This window comes from Gallus gallus, chromosome 3 (genome assembly GCF_016699485.2).
Source record: "Gallus gallus isolate bGalGal1 chromosome 3, bGalGal1.mat.broiler.GRCg7b, whole genome shotgun sequence".
Lineage (NCBI taxonomy): Eukaryota > Metazoa > Chordata > Aves > Galliformes > Phasianidae > Gallus > Gallus gallus.
In genome coordinates, this window is record NC_052534.1 from 13,848,794 (window position 1) to 13,869,076 (window position 20,283).

General features: G+C 40.5%; 1 protein-coding gene and 1 long non-coding RNA gene across 20 annotated transcripts in view; one reads left to right on the forward strand and one right to left on the reverse strand.

Moving 5' to 3' along the window:
• PLCB4 (phospholipase C beta 4) overlaps positions 1–20,283 on the reverse strand; it is a 216,837-nt gene that overhangs the window by 196,270 nt on the left and 284 nt on the right. For 12 of the 19 annotated variants that reach the window (XR_006938644.1, XR_005858074.2, XR_005858073.2 and 9 more), the window contains exon 1: positions 1,146–1,496. The exons of 2 other annotated variants lie outside the window; for them this stretch is intronic. The gene's annotated coding sequence lies outside the window, so the exon portion shown is untranslated. Of the gene's footprint in view, positions 1–949; positions 1,497–1,888; positions 2,282–20,283 lie in introns of those variants that run through there. 5 more of the 19 variants (XM_046938622.1, XM_046938619.1, XM_046938624.1 and 2 more) reach the window with 3 other exon arrangements.
• The window catches only part of LOC107052866, a 153,707-nt gene continuing 138,758 nt past the window's right edge, over positions 5,335–20,283 (forward strand). The window contains exons 1-2 of the long non-coding RNA XR_005858770.2: positions 5,335–8,409; positions 17,379–17,517. This is a non-coding gene — a long non-coding RNA (uncharacterized LOC107052866). The remainder of the gene's footprint in view (positions 8,410–17,378; positions 17,518–20,283) is intronic.

The following is a 20,283-nucleotide window of genomic DNA, read 5'->3' on the forward strand; positions in this document are numbered from 1 at the left end:
AATCAGAAACGCAACGTTTTCTCCGCGCTACATATTAACTCAGCTTATTAATTGGAAGACTGCACAGTGCCACATCAAGTTTGATATCGCAAACAACCTTTATGCATTACGAGAACGTTTCGCGCTGTACTATGGATTTATGGCATGAAAGACTTTGATTCCGCATAGCCCCATCTGTCTTTCCTACAGATGCATCCCCATAGGCACTTTAACGTTATATAAACTCCTTAAGAGATGAAGATTATCCTGCAACTTCCCAAAATCATCCTCCTTTAAGCAAGTATTACCTAACAAAGATGCATTATGCAGCTCGGAAACGCATTACATTCCTGGGTTTCTACTAGATGCCAGCATAAAAGAATACCTGCTAAATATTTTCAGATATTAAATAAAGATGAGCAAGGCTAGATAAGTGTAAGTGGGAAGGATAAACGGCATTAAGTAACAGGTGTTTGACTACACATAATTCAAAGTCAGGCTTCCAACAGGGTGCACAGCCTTCCTGGCAGAACGGAAATGCTGCTTTGCACCTTGCTTTGGAAGTTAGCCCTAAGAAAGCAGCTCTAAACACCTGCGTCAATCACACACATACACAGGCAACCCAGGCACCGCATCCCGAGAGACCATTCAATTCATCTGAAAGAAAACAAACGAGAATCTTCAAAGGTGAGCCTGCTTTTTTTTTTTTTTTCCTAAAAGAGAGAAAAAAACAACAAAAAAGAAAAAGAAAAAAAAGAAAAAGAAGAAAAAAGCACGAGGGAAAAAAAAAAAAACAGAAGAAAGTTATACTTAACTACACAGAAACATTTGTCACGCCGCCCAGCACTGACAAAATCCGGATGCACTCAGAAACTACAAGGAGCCTCACAGCTGGCAGCGAGGATGAGGAGAAGAATTCGATCTCCAGTCACACACGCACGCACACCCATAGGAAGTCTCACACACGTACAGACAGACAGACGTATGTTTGCAGACGTCCTCCTCCTCCGAGGCCGGGACCGCCGGAACCTCCCGGAGCCCGCGGCGGGCGGAGCGGGGAACCCAAGGTTACGGCCCGGAGCGGTGGGGCCGCTCCCCGCGAAGGACGCGATGCCGCCCGCCGCCCCCAACGGCCGCCCCGCGCGCAGCCCGCCGCCGCCTTTTACCTCAGCCGCCGGGGCGCGCGCCGCCGCCGGCCCCGCCGCCGCGCTGCGCAGGGTGGCCGGGGCCGCGCCGAGGCGACGACCTCCTTCTCCTCCTCCTTCCTCCTTCTCCTCCTCCTCCTCCGCACACTGTGCCTGTGTGTGTGCAGCCCGCCCGCCTCGCAGCGGCGGCGGCTCCTCCTCTCTTCCCTTCCCTCCTCCCCCGCCGCCGCGCCCGGCTCGGCCCCCGCAGCGCGGAGAGGAGCGGGAGGGAAACAGGGAACCCCCGCCGCCGCCTGGGAGAACGGGGCCGACTCGGGCCGCGCTCCCCACCCTCGGCCGCGGCCACCGCCGCCTCCTCCTCCGCGCAGGGCCGCGGGCAGCGCATGGCAAGTGGGCGGCGGGGCCGCGGGCGCGGAGCTCCGCCCGCGCCGCCCCCACGCACGGCTGTGCTCTATTCCTATGGAACACGCTGGCATGTGTATGTATATACACGCATACACCTCACAGACTGTCTGCGTGGGCGGTGTTTCGACGAGGATGCCCGTGCCGGCGTGACTGTGTTTACTACATGTTTTTAAAGGGCGGTTGAATGGGCGTGAAAGAAACCCCCCCTCCCCGGTTTCCCTGCTGCGGCCAGGCCCTCCGAGCTTGACAGGAATGCACCGCCGGGGAGAATAAAGATTGGAGGGGGGGGGGGGGGACGGGACCCGGAGGAACCCCGGTTCTCTCAGACTGAGGGGAAGGAGGCTTGCAGACAGCGTTACCCGTGCTGCAGGAGCCGACCATCTGAGTCCACAGACGATCATGACAGAAAGGGTTGAGAGCAAAAAACGCTTCCTAAAGTCTTCTGTGGTAATCCTGAGATCTGGCCGTGCCTTACATCACGCTGTGAGGTCGGCTGCCTTCTTCTGTGATGATGATTTTCCTTCGGATTTTTGTCTCCAAATTGCAGTGGGATCACTTGAGGCTTATTTGAAGCAAGCAGCAGCTCGGCTTGCTTGGCCTGCATTGGGTCCCTCTGGGTGCACCCACAGTCAGGAGTGCGGGATCCCCTCTGCAGATACCACCCAACCTGACTGCAGACCACTGCCACGTTGTTGGCCGTGTAACACCCTGCTCCCTGTGCTTCTGTTTGCTGTCCTTGCGTGCCCAGTGGCAGTTTTCTCTCTCTCCTCTGGCTTTTTGTGACAAGTCTTTTCCTCCGCGCCTAGGAAAAACATAAACGCCCACAAAGACAAACACAGCGCAGAATTTACAGCCAGAGCAGGTTCCTCATCTGCAACCACCCTCTCGGACTCCGTCGTTAGCAAACTGCTGAGGTTGGCCTCCCAGGGCCTTGGGCCGGGCTGCCCCAAAGTGCCAGTCACACCAAACCTGTGATAGCACTTGGGACTAAGGGAGGATGGCTGGCCCTGCTTGGAGACGTGACCTGGGGGTAAACTGAGGAAGCCATGGAGAAAGAGCTGAGAAATCAAGCATAGAAAAACCTAAACTAATTTTGGTAGACTGTTGTAAGGGCATTGAATTGCCATGAACTACTCAGCCTGGTAGCACAGCAGCCAGCGCTTCCATGGGCAATTGACAAAGTTCATATCATTCTATAACACAAACTATGAAGTTCTAGTACAGACTCTATTGGTGCTAAATGCTGTACCAGGATATGACAGAAATTGTTCTGCCTCTAAGAGCTAAGGTAAGTGTTATTCTAAGTGGACATTTTTATTTGCTTGTGTCTACTCAATTAGAAATTCCTCGCAGGCATGGTGGTAAAAGTAGGTCTTCAGAAATATATGAAGGGGAGTGAGCCTACAGATAAGGCTTAGGCAAGGTGTATCATGCCAAAGGAAGATCATAAAGAAAACACCAAAGGAACAGGAATAAAAAGCACGTGAGCTGGATGAATGCCAGAGCAGTAGTTACAGCCAGTGAAGTTGGAGGACATCAGATTTAATGTGAGATGAGCATGGGGCTAGGGAAGAAAGGTTTGTTTATCATTCCAGAAGTACTTGTCTCTAAATAAATGAAATGGATACATGACAGAGCACTGGAACAGGTTGCCAAGAGGGGCTGTGGAGTCTCCTACAGAGATATTCATCTGGATGCCTACCTGTGCAACCTATTCTAGGGTACATGCTTTAGCAACAGGGTTGGACTTGATCTCTTGAGGTACCCCCTCTTGATGATTTGCATGTATACATATGAAGGTGTACATACACTTCATATCTTTTTCATAATTGGGGTTGAAGGGCCTGTTTTTTTTTTTTTTTTTTGATTGGTTGGTTTTGGGGTGTATGGCAAACAGGTATACAGATTGTAAGGTAAATAGGTATACAGGTATAGGACCAGAGAGATTATCACGTTACAAAGGAGTAATGAAATAAAGAGCTTACCCATATCCTGGGTTCACAGAAGGGCTCCAAGAGGAGTGATCTCCAGATAGAGATCCTTCCTCATTGGGAGTCAGCCCTTAAATGGGATCTAGGAGGGGTGGGGCCAGGCTCCACCCCTTCCAGTCACTCAGGTGAAATTGCATTCACCTGTGCCCCTACAGCTGACTCACTGCTTGCCTCAGGTGGTCAATCAGAGGTTCAGGCCGTGATTCAACAGTTCCCATACATGGGGTAAGTTAATTGTTTTAAAAAATAAAAATAATAATGACAATTATTTCAATTCCAGTGATGAGTAATGGCTAGCAAACACTATTTGACTCTCATTAGAAATACTTGTGTGGTTTGAGTTCAGGCTTCTAAAGCATGCAACAGCTCTAAGTGTAGATACTATTCTGGTTCATAATATCTGCCTTTTCTCATGATTTCTTTTCGCCTTCACCCACCAGAATGGCTTCTACATGACAGTATGCCATGGTTGATCTATGAAAGGGAATTTTATTCCAGAATTAATTTCAGGCCTATTATCTTTTTAAAACCACATGCACATTAAAAAACAAAAAACAAAAAAAACAAAAAAAACAAAATATAGAGACTTGAAATGTTTAAGTAACCATGTGAAATGCAGACAAGGAGTATTATCAGAATTAGTGAAAGTATGGTTTCTTTACAAAAGGCCTTACTTTGTTCTCATGCACACTTTCTGAAGTCACCTACATGACCTCATGTCTCTCATTCATTGAAAGAAAGGCAGTCAGAGGAAGTTATCAGGGCTGTGGCTCTGCAAGAATACTGCAGGTACTGACAATGGCAGTTTTAACAGCAAGTAGACTTTGCATCCTTAAAGTTGGAGGAAATAAGGCCACACAGAGGGTCAGAGAGTCTCCCATGGAGCCTTAAGTGATAGGGTCAGGGCCACAGATCTAGATCAATTTCAACATTACAAGTTTTGTTGTGCTACAACTTTGTTTACAAACTAGACTTCTAAACAGGCTGCAACTGATGATGACACTTTCATCCTTGTTTGTCCACTGATTTTCTTCTGACTTCAGCAGCACTTTCAATGAAATGGGGGGAAAAAAAGTGTGATTTAACCAGTTTGGAATGAGTTAGGAATGAATCTGAGAATTTCAAATTCTACAGCTTATTCTTAAGTTGACTTGCTGCCTTGCTGTGGACAAGATACAAATGTTCCATTTCTTTTTCTTCTTTGTAAAATATTAGTATTTTTCTCACTTAAGAGGACTTCTCGATGCAGGACAATGTTTTTCAGCTCTGGCATTAAAAGAGTACATGTAAAAGTCTGTGAGCGCTGAAGATTACACCTTGACAACTTAGAAGGTTTAGGAAAAGGTGAGCAGTGCTAATAATTCACATCAGTTGAAAACAAAATGGTGCAGGAAATATAGTAGAAAAAGATCTAACCTCTGAAGTGATTAGCTGAAATAGACAGAATTTAATATGGCTGCCTCCATTAGAGGTAGAAAGCCACACCACAGGATTGTGTTGGCTAAAAATTACAGCTTTCCTCAGAGAAACTAGCTCAATCTGAAAATTGCATTTCCAAATACATTACTTGGTAGGCTTGTAAAGTCACTTGAACCTTCCACTTTTATTTCTTACCTAACATAAGAGTGCAGGACACTTTAGAACCACAAACCTACTATGTGTCAGAATATCCACACAAAGGAGTTTGTTTTTTGTTGCTGTGGGTTTTTTTCAGGTTGTCCTAAGGCAAAATTTTCATTGGATGTCACCATACTCAGTGATTGAAAGTGTGTAGTAGATGTAGAAATATGGTAGGTATTTAAAGTTCAAAAATTCAGTGAGAACATGGAAACTGTAGTTCTGATCTATTAGCTCACAGTTAGACAAACTCTGTATAGCCAGTGTTGATCTACCATATGTTGTCTTTCCTATCAATTTATACCACCTCTTGATCTGATCATTAACTTCTTTATTTCTAAGCCTGGATATTTCTAGTAGAAATATGTTGACATGAAATACTAAGAAACACTTTGTCTACTTAACAAAGCACAGTTATACAGTCAGCTCAGAACTAGCAATGAAAGGCATTTTTCCTCAAGCACAGTCTTTAGCGTGTCCAAGCTTCAGAGGACATCTTTTTCAACCCTCATCTGCTGTCATCCTGCACATTGCACAAAAACTGTTTCCTATGTCACAGGTAGTACTTGGGGATGACCACTCTGCCTTTGTTAAGAGCCTACTGGAAACTGCATTAGGATGATGGCTCAAACTAATATTCCTCATGATACAGCTTATTACCCTGGGCTCAGTGCTGTGCACGGTAGCTACAGAGCTTTTGCTCTGCATGCTGGAAATCCCTGGAAGGACTTTGTTACCTCTTCTGCCACAGGGCTCTACCCAGTGTGTTATAATCTGCCACTAATGGTACTGTGGTTGATATTGATGGGCAAATCTCTGATCAACAGCAAAGCATCCACTTACATCAATGGTTTTTCCAAGTCTTACATTGCAGCCGACTCTGTGTGTCTTTAATGCAAAAGGCAATCCTGTAGTTACTCAAGAAACCAATTGCAGATTGAAGAAAATATATGTTGATTTTTTTTTTGTTTTCTTTTAAAAAAAAACAAAAACAAATGATGAAGTCAAATAATTGTGGTTAAAATGCCTTCCCCCCCACGCCCCCTATAACTCTTTCTTGAGCCTTGCTGAACCATTTTGTTGCAGCCTGAGGTAGACAGTAAGCTTGGAATATTTTAGTCAGTTAAAATATTGGCAAAAAAACTGAAAGTGCTAGGCAGTTTTAACTGTAGATGTCACTACCAGCTCTCCCTTGCAAAATGCTTGGCTACACAGGTATTTTGGCTACACAGGCAGGACACAGCATAGTGAAAGAGATTTTTCCTCTGAAACTTTCATTTTTTGCAGTATATTTTTCACAACATGGTTCGCTTTCCACATCTGTAAATACCATCCTGTTCCAGACCATTCATGATTCTGATCATTTATGTCAGCTATGATACATTTGTGCTGTAGACAGATACCATGCCAAATGCTTTGATATTAAAAAAAAAAAAACAACAAAAAAACCCAACAACTGAGGTTGCCTTATTAAGCATTGGTTTGCTTGACAAACAAGATCTCTTCCAGTATCTTAGCCCTGATTCATTATGAAATAAAATCATCTCTGATAATTAGCTTCTTCCTAGGCTTTTCAGGAAGCTAGACACACTCAGAGACACGTGAATAGGAATAAGTGGGAACATAAGGAATGTTTCTCCTCTGCCTACAACAAAATATTAATGACAAGCAATGCAATTATTGTTTTTGAGGTCTTTCATATTAAATTGAGTGAATATTACTGCTCAAAAGTATGATAGGAATCTATTCAGAATACTAAATAGTCTCCTCATTGTATTGCAACATATTTGTCTTCAGTCTTGGACTCCAAATCTATTAAATACAGCAGGACAGAAACGTGTGTCTAGAGAAGAGTTCTCTAGAAGCTGGATAATGCAGCAGAGACAAAGGCAGAGCTTTCATGATAATCAACCGTAAGACATCTGTGCTAACTCAGAACTTCTCTAAGTATGAATGAAAAATGCAAGGATTTATTTAAGATTTTCCAGACTGAAGGGAGAGTTAAACCCTAAAAGAGGACAAAATAGCCCAACCTGTGAATTCTTCTGGTTGATTTTTTAGCTTAGCAGTTGCCTGTTCCTTGTTTTCAGTACCATTAAAAGTTATTCAACACCCAATATCCTAGTATCTCCATGCTTGTGATTGGTTGATCATAAAATGTATGGATAGGAAATTTACCTCCATTAAGCAGGAAAATTGAAGACATTCACTAAGAGCATTAGCGGCAAGTACTTGCAGCAGCTATGCAATTGGCACAGTGAAGAATAGAGAAACTTCAGTCTGTTCTTTTTCAAGATTTTATCATGGATTATATGACATTCTACTTGCAATAGAAGGTCCCTTCCAGGCCTATGTAAAATTATCCAGAATCTTCTTTACATTTTCTTTTAAATTTTCCAGAAAAAGTGCCTAAACTAATAACATTACCGTGTATTTCTCTCCTGTTAGCATACCTTCCTGTTCTTCCTTTTCTAGGGCTTAGGTTTTTTTCTCTTTCTCAGAACTTCCCTGAGAAATTGTGGCATGATATCATTGGTCTTGCTAAAGTGCAGTTAGCCTTGATGTCACCTGTGTCATTTATGCAGTCTAAGTTTAAGTGCTTGTAGAGTACATAGTTGCTTTCCATACTGCACCAACATCAGAGATGTCCCTTGAAAGTGACACTGTGTGTGTTCGGACTGTGACTCTGGATGGCAAAGAAAGATCACATCAGCAAACTGAATAGCCTTGGTATTTTAATTCTGCTGTTGCTTGACACATTTTTCCTCTGGTACCACTGCAGAAGTTAGTGACATCAAAAGGACTTGACTGTTTTTCTCCATGGAGGTGTGTAAGCCCACTGGGAGTCAGCCAAATGTATTTTGTATGACAGCAAGCATGAGTTGTTCACCTTGCTTGACAGTCAGTGACAAAACACAAAGCTGTCAGCTGGCAAAGAGGGACAGTGGAAAGGACAGTGCAGGGCACCTGTATGCCAGAGAGGCCTGAATATGTTAATGCCACCCACTGCTGTGCCATCTGCAGGTTATTACTTGATAGTGACTTGATGGACAGTGACTTATTAAAAAGAAGTCCCACCATATCCACTGCACAGGCTTAAGCACAGCTCCTGCTGTGCTGTTATTTATCTCTTCACCTGATAATCAGCAGTTGTTTTTAATTTATTTACTGGCAGTGACACATGGCAGGAGTCCACAACTGCAGAAGACAGCAGCTGGTTGAGCCCCAGAGGAACCACTTTTAACAAGAAATAGACAACAAACTACACTTTGGTAGGTACAGAGCAGGTTCGCCACTTGAATACTTATGCATCTGCTTACTGCAGGATGTTACTCTGGTAGGGGCAGCAAGAATGAGGCATTAATGCAACAGCAATGGCAGTGGCATTCCCCATTGGGGAACAGTGGGACAGGGTTACAGGAGGTCCCTTTTAAGGTACTTCTGACATCACTGCAGAATGGATGGCTAGTGGGTCCCCTGCATGCATAGAGCTCACGCAAGGGAACTGCAGTTACCTGTCTTCTCCTTTCTTTTGATACAAATAGTTGCCACATCATCTTCTTGAGTAGTTAAGCTACAGATGAATAATTCTGAGTGATCTGTCTATTGCCTAATGTTGAACAGAGATCAACTCTGTGTGGTACCTCACAATGGTTAATACTCTTATTGATCCGAGGGGTACTAGAGTAACTAGAAGGCCACTAGTGGCTTTAAAAAAAATAAAAATAAATTGTTCCATCTCTTTTCTACATCAGTGGTCCTTAAACCTGCATCTTGAAGTACAGTAACCAACATGTCCTTGCTGAGGAGTGGGCAGCAATCTCCACCATCAGTGGAGATGATGGACAACATCACATGGACAACAAGCTGCATGAAAAACAAAATATGATGCCCTTGCTAGCAGTCTCAATCAGTCAATGGCTTTCTCCTCAAGCTGCATAACAGGATTTTATCTCCTGACCCTTGAGAACTTACACTGGATGAGCTTGAAGGAGCCCGAGAAAGACTCCTGTAATTGCAGACAGCAAAAGCAGAGACACAAATGAAGGTGTCCACTTCTCTCAACTACAGACATGCTGTCAGAGGCATATTTCCAGTCTTTGTCCCTCATAGGGCTGTTATTCCCCTGATTTTAGAGTACAAGATATTTCCTGCTAGCCAAGTTGACCTCAAGTTGAAAATTCAACATGACTAGCCTCAGAATATATTCAAAATGAACAGTAAAAACTATTTGTGTTTCCATCTTTGTCATCCTCCATTCATCCTCACTTTCCACCATCTGCTACTACAATCTCCAACTCCAGACAACCCACCACAGCCTTTCCTGTTGACCCTGAAAAGGAAGGAGCTCTACTTGTAGAGCAATGAGTCTACCACAGCAGCACAGAGGGATTTGCAGGCACACAGCCAGGTGCATGCCAGTGGCCTCCCTTCTCCAAGCACTGCCAGAAGCAGGTGAAACATGCATCAAGTCACCTGGCCTCAGCAGAAGTTGGAGACAGAGTGAAGGAGATGTTAAGGAAGTGAACTTGGGCAGATAAATTACCAGTGCAATTTCACCAGTTTCACCAATTCCACCAAGGATGGATTTGGTCCAAGAAAACAGCAAGAGCATGACCCTTCACAAAGTCAGAGCCAGGGAATCAGCATCACATGCTACAACTCACATTTACAGTTCTGCACATGCACTAGGACATTAGCTCTCAATTGCTCATCTTCAGTTCTCTTAACTCTGTAGTATCACTTCTAAGACTAAAACCTTAATGAATACTTGCCAAGTTCTTGTAAGCACACCAAATTTCATAATTTAAACATGTTTTGAAGCTCCAGAGAAAAAAAATGTACATCAGTGAGAACCAGCCATCTGGAAAGCTTTGGAGTCTTATTTTGCTCATTTTTTTGTTTGCTACTCAGCTACTACAGTACTGTAAGTGTAATTTTTTTATTTTATTATTTTTTTATTAATTTATTTTAAGGTTACAACATGGGTTTTGACTACCAAATGAAAACATAGCTCATGCAGGAATAATTCACTACTTTGAAAGGTAAATGATTTCTGAATGATGAATGAGGTTTGTAGGTATGCCAAAGTACCGCCTATACCATTATGAACTGTTAATTCTTAATTCTTCCTGATACTGTTTGCAAAATGCCATTTTTCTCCTCCCTCCCAAGCTGCAAGTGAGGGGTAGGACCTTGAAATTAGGGTAGAAAGGAAGAGACAGAAGCAGCCTCATCGGTCAGCTATTCTAAAAAATTATTGGTCACAATATATATATGTATTTTTAAAGTTTCAAAATGAAGACTAGGAGCCAACATGTCAGCTTCTGATACCGAGAAGATATCAGTTATCCCCATACTGAGGGTAAGACTGTGGGAATATTGGGAGGCATCGTTATGGATTACAGAGGATGTAGATCCCATTAAAAGAGATACTATAGACACTTGGCCCATATTGTTAGTTGCTTACAGCCATAAGCACTTCTTGAGCTACAGGGGATGAGGTACAGATGGGAGCTGAGAAACAACCTGGGAGATGAAGCTCCATCATGAGCTTGCATAGTCAACCAACTGTTGTGCACACCAGGCACCCCACAAAACAAAGGAGGTTATAATTGTGAAGGCAACATTTTAACAAATGGAATTTCAAGGCAGTTAGTACATGCAAAGAAAAATTTTAAATACCAAGTAATTCTTGAGTTCCTAAAGATCAATTAGTGTTTTCTGCTCTATGCAGCTACAAAGCTTGTCCATATACTAAAACACTGACACCACTCCCATTGAGATCCAGTATAGCACAGTCACATTTCATAATATAACAGCAATGACAAGTAATTACAGAATCAGAGGGGCTAAAAGTGACCTCTGAAGATCATCTAGTCCAACTCCACAGCTGAAGTAGGTTCCCTAGAGTCAGTTAGCTGAATTTATTCCACATATGAATTGATACAGATGTTAAATAACAACAATAATAATAATTTCTAGGTTGTTTCCATTAATGGCCAGAAAATTCATCTTTTTAATATCCTTCTCCTAAGGTCAATGTTTCTGAATACACCGTGTAAATCTAGGCTCTAAGAAAACATATATTGTTTGAAATTATTGATACAAAATGCCTTCTAAAAAATGTCCTTTAGAATATATAATGGTCCCAGCCTGGGTGCACAGTATGCTTAATACTACAGTATGTGCCAGCACAGCCTGTGTACAGAATCAAAACCGCTTTAAATAAGTGATTGGGTTATTCCTTCTACGCTCACACCCTTTTTTTTTTTATTTATCCTTGCTGACAATAGTTTATGTATCATGTTATTCATTTCTTAACATATGCTTATAAGTGTTGCATAATTCTGTTTTAAGAAAAAACATAGTGAGAAATGGATTTGAAGTATGTGCTTTGACTTAAAAAAGCAAAACAAAACAACAACACAAAACGCCTACATTTTTCAGTGTCTTCAATGTCAGCCCCACCAACATCAAGGATGGTGGACGTGGCCCAAAGTGAGAGAGTAGAGTAGAAAGCTGTAAGTTAGATTGCTTCTCAGGACCGCCATTTGTTAAACAGAGTCACAAAACATATCATATAGATAGTCAAGGAACAGCAATAGCATTTTTAAAAGACAACTTGGACATTCCTAATATCTTAGTATTACCTTAACAGGAAGGACAAGCTGATATTATTTTTTGTAACTGATGCTTCAAGTATGATTGTCTCCATCATTTAAAGAAAGAAAAAAGAGCAGAGTGAACTGAAGATCAGCTCCAGATTCAGTACAACTGTATCATCACCATATAATTGCTGCTACCAGGGGCAGGGGAAAGCTCTTTGTATGGAGGCTCATTGCACAGAGTTATAACCGAAATCCTTCATCTTTCTGCTCCAAGCAGGTTTCCCAGAAAACAGAGGAGAATGGAGAAAACTAATTAGAACCTCTTCCTTTCAGCAGGTGGATAATATACAAATTCACCTAGAGTCACCTAGAGCTACCGTTCCTGAATACCAACACAACGATAAACATCTGCTTTTCTTCTTCCTAGCCCTGATAATGTGTGAACACCAGGCTTAGTATTTCCTGTGAGTGCTCTCCATGATGATGATGATGATCTCTTATCCTAACAGACAGCACATGCCATGATTTCTGGCTAACACGGACATGGTGATAGTGTCTTTTTTTTGTTTTGTTTTTGTTTTTTGTTGTTGTTGTTATATATTTTTAGCTTCTGTTATTGTGTTCTTTTTGTTTGGTTATTTTGAGTTGCCTACCTAAATGAGAAAACAGAATCATGAGAATTGAACACAAATATAGGAGTGGAGGGAGAGAGACTAATACAGCAAAGATAACTTCTGTGGAAAAGAAAAGCAGCACAAGTAGATGAAGGAGAGAAAACACAAGAAAGAATAATGACAAGAAAGAGGACATGGTAGAAAATACGAGTTAAAATATGCTACATTAAAGCAAAAACAACAATCTGCTATAAGGAAAAGAAAACGGAGGAGGAACAAAACAGAAAGGAAGACAAAAATACACAAATTTATTTCAAAGATAATTAATAGGCTGATAAAATGTCAAATATGAATGAAAAACTGAATGTTCTTTAAAAGGCAAGATATGTCCTTGGAGGAGATGGCAGCAGTTATCTTCCCATCCTCCCTTCCCCACCCCTCCAGACATATCTCAAGCAAAAACTGTAGGTGTTGAGTAAATTTTTAATTGAGAGTATAAATGATTTACATGTTCATAGCAGTGCAATCCTCCTTCCCCTATGATCAGTTAAATTTTTTCAGCAAGTATCAAAGCCTTGATTGCCAGCACCACTGCTGTAAATAAAGACTTGCCTTTTGTTTCTTCTGTACCTTCTGATAGCATGTTGGTTTTTTACCCACTGTCAAGCAAAGCTCTTATTGAGAAATTTCTCTTAAAAATGTATTTTAGTGGAACATGAATATCTAATTAAAAAGCTGTTTATACCCTTAGGAGGAAAAAAAACCCAACTGTTAAATATTTGGATGATTCTAGAATTAATATTTGTATGATCTTACATCTTAATCTGAACACACATGAATGCTTTTGGGTGCAGCATAATAAAGAGCTGGTTGCTAATCTTAGCAGCACCTCATGTAGATTAGACATTATAATTGATGCTTACAGAACAGGACCCAGAGAAATTAATTTTATGTTGCTCCAATTTCGCTGGTTTAAATTAAAGAGTTACACGAACTCCCTCTACCATGGGAAATAAACAAAAAAAAAAGTGCACATATTCATGCACAGCAATTGTTTTTATTTATTCTCTGAAAGTTGGTGGGTGTGTTATTACTGCTCAAGTTGAGCGCTCCATAGCTCAGTGCCCTGTGATCTAGCTGTATCTGACATGAGCCTCCTTCAGTTTCTGTAGGCTTAACACACTTCCCCTTGCAGTCTCCTTCACTTTTTGTACACTACCCTCCTCCACATATTCAATCTCCAGGATCTTTAAAAAAACAAAAAACCCAACACCCATCTCTTCCTATATTTCCATTAGCATTTCACTCAAAGATCTGGCTTCATGCACAAAACTGGGGAGAGCAGGACCTTACCTAAAAAAGAAATACTCTTGTTTCTTTCTCTTGCTTCTTTTCTCATGAGCCTGCTCATGTTCCTTTAATGATCAACATGGATAGACCTGCTGGCACCACACTATGACTTCAGCAAAGAAGGCTGCCAGAGACAAAAGGTACTAATAATTTATACTAGTCAGGCTGAAACTTATATATTGGAATATATAACTGAAGTCATCTGAATACTATATTATACTTACGACACAACTGACTGTAGAGGCTATAGTCACAAGTACAAGCAGTATAAATCTTTACATCTCCAGAGCCAGGAACCTAATTCAACCAGAGCTCATCAATGAAAGCCTGAAGTAAATGGAGCAGCTCCAGAATTGTATTGAGGTACATAGCATTAGCCTGCTTCTCCCCGAGAAGTATCTGTCCCCAAGAGAAGGCTCGTGGCTTTGAATTGCAGCAGATTCAACACTCTAAAATAATCCTAATGTGACATGCGAGAAACCTTCAAATCATTCAACTCAGATGGCTCGATGTACTGACTTCTCTGAACCATTTTCTCAGATATTTGTCTCTAGGCATTGTAGAATGCACCTAATTGGCTGTGTGAGGTTTGTGGTAGCGGAGCATCCAGAGCTAACTAATTTTTCTGTCCCATATTGCACAACAGCCATTACTGCAGTATAAGTTCTATATATCAATACAGATAAAGAAACCATGAAGAAGAGTTTAACTAAAACAAAAATAATTCAGATTCATAACAATCAATGAGCACTTGCAGGGCTGGTATGAAATCTTGTTTTAGTAACTCTTAATTAAAGCTGGCACATTCCAAACACTCTAATCTAAAATTGTACTTATCTGGAAAGTCATAAAAGAGGGAACTCCAATCATTAATGTTTGAAGAAAGGAAAGAACAGATAAGACTTTTCGTGCGTGGAATCCCCAGTTAAATATTGGCAGAAAAAGGATGTGACAGAAGTAACAGTTGGGGAAAAAACTTTCAATCAGAACTCATGATTGTCTGAAAAAAGTGCATTTTTCCACTTTTGAAAGCTTGACTATTTCTTTTTTTTTTCCAGACGTTATTGTGAAACTCCATGGTACAGTTTTCATAGTCTACTTTAAGCCTTGAGAGAAACTTCCATTTTCCCAACTTTACTTGCTTAAAAAGATGTAATAGTAATAATAGAGTTCTCTTTGTGATCCTGCTCTCTACTTTTATCATATCTAGGTAACCATAATTTGAAGAAATTAGTATTTCTCATCTCTCTCTCTAATCATCTGGCCTACATTTTGATTCTGTTTTTGTACAGCAATTCAGATATTATGATTATCAAGACATGGAAGGAGAAGCAAAAATTATTCTCACAGAATGAATAAATCGGCAATAATGTCCTATGCGATTTTCCATCAGGCCTGAAGAGACATCAGCATAGCTTAAACTATTCTAAATTCTCAGAGTTTGTCTGTGGATTTTTTAATTCTGTTCAGTTAAACTGATACAGGCTTTTAAGTTGGTGGTACTGATTAATCTTAAACAGGAGCAATACAGTACCAGAAAGACTGTCCAAGAATATTGAAGTGATAGTCACAGTCTGTCTAAACACACCAATATGTTTAGATGGGATATGATATGCGTATATAATACGCTTCAGAACTTAACCCTCATATCAATGCAAGTAAAGATGCCCGAAAAGACACTTCCGCATAACTTCCTACTTCTAAACATATCATCTGGAACACTGTTGGACTCTGTGTGTGGTAGAGCAATAATCTAATCACTGCTGCAGATCTTGCATTCTTTTATTCTTGTCTTTATGGTTGGCATTTCAAGATACTAGAAATCAAGTGTGTATGCAAATGCAGGCCTACCATACATACAGATTCACTGTGTACACAGGCAGGCACTGGCATTGCAGCAGGGGTCAAATGAATATTTATTGCACCTTGAGGTAACTTCAGTACAGAATGCAATTCTCACACTTGTATTCAGAAGTTACATGCGCTGTGTCACATCCAGACAGACAGATTGCAGAGCAGGGCGTTCACCAGGGATGCCCCAACATCATAGGTCACACACCTCCATATGTAGAGACCTTCCTGATAAGAGCGCACCTTTGTCCTTCCCCCAGGCTTTATTACCAAAGAATCACTTAAAACAAACCAAACAAACTAGAAAAACCGAGGGCTTGATATGTTCAGTGTATTAGAGTCAAGCTCATCCTAAAAGTCTAAAACCAAGAACATTTTTCTGCCTTACACTTATTTCTAGCTCAAAGTGCACATTTTTCTTTTGTTCTCAAATCCTTTCCTATTTATACCCTCCTTCAACAGCTGTCCCCTATTCCCTAGTGAACATCCATTTTCCCTTAAGATGGATAATTAATTTAGAACTCCAGGCAGTAAGACATAGGTGAGAAACCAGCTTTCCTGGTGTTGTCTTTCTTTTCTTAACCATTAAATGGTGCAATTCTGCCTGACATTTGCATGAGAACAGGGGAATACATCCAAAATGAAAACCAAACAATAATTCCTTTTAGCATTATGCTAGCATAATGAAGCAGAGAAGGAATTCCAGATGCTGTATTATTCTACTGTAGTAGAAATTCATCATTGGTTCTTAATATTTTAAAAGTGAAGAACTGTCAAAATGAAGCTTGATGAGCCTTATTCACTTAAGCAATCACATGCTTTCCCAAGTCAATAGTTTTGAAGAAACATTTTCTGGAACCTCACATACAATAGTAGTACCTTGGAGATTTGTTTCCTGCCTTACAATGGACCAGCCTGTTCGAGTTTGTTTAAGCTTCTTGTACATGCTCCCTACTTTGCTGTCTGTAGACTGCTGGCATCATGTGCCTCAGTTACCCAGTGAATCTCAGTCCATTCTTATTAGAGACAATGGATGCAAGTGGACTTCTTGGCCTCACAAAAAAAGCAGAAGTTGTTCCTAAGGGAACAGCCTTGGTCTTTTGTCTGAACCGATCTTAGGATGTTGCTGCCCCTTACAAAGAAACTCATCTTGTGTGACTGGATAAGAAAGGCAAAACTGGGGAAGACTCAATGCCATTCTACTTTGACAATGGGTTAAAATCCTTGATTCTCCAAGGACCTATTATCTGAGATAATTTCTTCGCTGTTCTTGACATCTTAGTGCTCACAACAAGCTTGCCCTGATCTAAAGGAAGCTGAAAATATAAGCAGGTACTGCAACAGAGTGCAGGTGTCCCAAGAACAGGTGGCTGTACGTAACCAGGTACATATTGATAATTTTGGTTCTTCAGTGAAGCTTGTGTTGATATCCAATCATCAACCTAAGACTGAAGTCAAAGCCTGTTTTGTTTTCAATACATAAAAAATGATTATTTTTGACAATGCTGTTAAGTTTGAGTAGTTTATTCCATACACATTCCATATACATATTCTACGCAAAGAGCGACTTCTGCTAGCCTACTTTTTGCATGATCTCCCTTTAGAACTAAAATCCCCATCACAATAGTGAGAAATATATTACCATTTCCCCATTGCCAATAACGTTGCAGTTTATAAACTATTGAAGCAAAAAGAAAAAGCTTTCTCGTGGTGCTGTATTTCACTGTGAGTCTACTTTGTCTTCTCTTTTAATAAAATCCAGGTGATTCTACCTTTCTAACAGCATGTGCTCACTGTCAGCTTTGTGTTTTGCAGACTTTACAAGAGAAGCCCTATGGAAGTGGATTTGTGGACAAGAGCAGGAGAGGAAACTACATTTGCAGTAAATAAAAGCATCATTCGCAGATGTCCTAGCGGTGACCTTGGAATTTGGAAATACACATCTCCTGGACAGGTAAGGGCGTTACAGTGATGATTTTTAATTTTGTGGTTTTTCGTTTCTTTTTTACTGTAAAATATACTGTACTCTGTACAGTGACAGAGGAGCTTGCAAACTGTGTTTAAAAAGAAGTGGGTTTGCCAGCTATGGCAATAGTTAAGGGAAGATTTAAGTGAAGTAATAGGTGTTTTTCATCTTTCATGTCTATAATTAGTTAATGCACCGTGGAAAAGAGTACACAAGGCTTTTCTCCACACACACACACACACACACACAAAAGAAAGAAGAAACAAAATCAAGAAAAAAGACAGCACTGCAAACCCACTGTTTTGTTAGCTCATCTTTTAAGAACCTGATTCCTGTTTAGTATGCATGTAATGACAATGCATTCAACTGAATAATTTAGAATATAGATGACAACTTTTCAGGAGAGAGGTTTTTATCAATGTCAGACAGCTTCCTGTTTTTGACCATATAAAAACAGAACAGGAATCATCGCTAACATTATTAGCTTTGGATCATCTTCCTGCTATTCGAAGGGGAAAGCCTCATTTTTTTTCTGGCAGTAAATTAGCATTGTTACTTTTAGAACTCCCTGACTGTAAATGCTGAATTAATTTATTATCATAAAAGACAAAAAGCCCTGCATTGTGCAGACACTGCTAAAGTTGCAAAGCCAGACACTCCTGGGAAATGGTAGAATCACATCTGCGCTATCTTAATTTTGCAGGTTATTACTTTTGTGTTCTTAGGTGCAGATGACATCCTTAATGATAATAACATATCTGCTTTCCAGTTATGCCATGTTTACTCACAAAAATCCCAAAAGCAGGAATCCATCCCCATTCAAAGCATTTCACTTTGTTGAACATTTTCAGTGGCAGATACGTGTATGTGTAAGGTTTGTTTTAAATGCTCACATGTGTAGCTGCACACAACTGCCCTTCATTCTGGGACTCACACCAATAGCTTTGCTGAGGATAATTTTAAGTTAAGCAAAAGTTTAGCCCTTCATTTTGTTATGGTGTACGCAGATAGCAGGTGCAAGCATATATCCTTGCCTTGTATGAAATGCCTCCGTTGAAGACAAAGAACAGCTCCAAAAGAGGAAGAATTTTTCCCATTCGTGTTTTGTGTGTGTGTGTGTGTGTGTTGTGACCTACCCTTTCACTTTATTCAGGAAAGGATATTTATATTTAAAAGCACCTTGAAATGAAGACAAAATATCACTGAACATTTAATTTTCCCTTCTACATGCTCATTGAGATGTCTTCCCTAGTGTTTTCTTCAAGCCTTATTGTTTCCTGTTATCCACGCCGCTTTGTGTAGGTACATAAGGTGCAGAGCTGTACAGTATGCTGTTGGCTTCAGTAATACATTTAAAATTAGAAATTTTCTGATTGGAAATAATGCCATTATTCATGTGCCCTTGTACTAACTCCCAGGCTGCTGTCTGGTTCTCTTGATATTATTACATTCCTGATACACATTATCACAGAGGTCAGTGCAGAAGGAAAGGTGTTACACAACTCTCAAGAACAAATCCTTCAAGGAGAAGATCTCAGACACAAAAATGTTATATCCTAATCTTGGCACAACACCTGCTGGCCTTTTACTCACTTTAAATATATACACTGCTCCCTTACTAGGTATTACTTATAGCTAAAATGCCTACATTTCTTTAGCATGCTTAGTGTAGTAATCAGCATACCTGGTTGTAGGAATACAAGAACATTGGATTAATGGGCTAAACCTGGGAAAATCTCAACTTATTCCTATTTTTGAAGTTACATGGAGGACTTTTACTAACTTAAATTTCTTTGCAAGTAACCTGCAAAGGTAAATATGTAAAGACTGTGATCTAAATCCAGAGTTAGCTGAGTGGTGGCAGTCAGTTTTCTATATAAATACAGAATATCGTGAATATAGAACATTCATAATTTTATTGACCCTTTAGACTCACATTTAAATATTTAATTTCTCACTAACTTAATTGCTACACCTAAGAATTATGTATAATGTTCTCTGTCAGAGAGGGTGTTGTAAAGAAACAAAGGGCTAAACTGTAACAGCACAATAGTCTACGAAGGAGTGCAGAGTAAGCTAGAGATGCTTCAGGTAGCCTGGATACCAAAAATCACATCAGTCTGTACTGAGCTCCCTGCTGTGGCTGAACACCTCCCAGTCACCAAACTTATTCATGCCTCTCTGTATTGCAGTCCAGCCACTTCTGTGACTGCAATGCAGGCATAAGTCAAGGCTGACATAGTCCCCTTGGAAATGGAGAAGCTGTGCATTTACAAACTGGTATGGCCTGGGACAAGACATCAGCTAACAAGAGTTAATGGGGACAGGATCACATGTATGCTTCTCCTTTTAACACACCCAGACCTACAGCTCTGAGCAAATGTAGCGAGTGACATACAGCTCTGTATGAAAGATGCTAAGGGATGGAAATTAAAATATTTTATTTGCTTGAAAGGACTTGCTGATACCAGACAGGAATTATGATGAGATCTTGTTTTCCAGGCAAGTGCAAAGCTAGAAATCAATACATTAAAATTGCTGTGACCAGAAATTAGATTTACTAAGTGAACAAAATTCATGAAGACAAACAGCTTCACATCATGCCTTTGCATGACTAATGTGACACTTAGTTACTTTTCACTTTCTCTCAGAACGACCCCTTTGAAACAAACATTTCTATTGTGATGCTGAAATACTGGTAGACTTCTCTAATGAAACAATAACATAGACTTAATATAAATATTGATGAAAAAA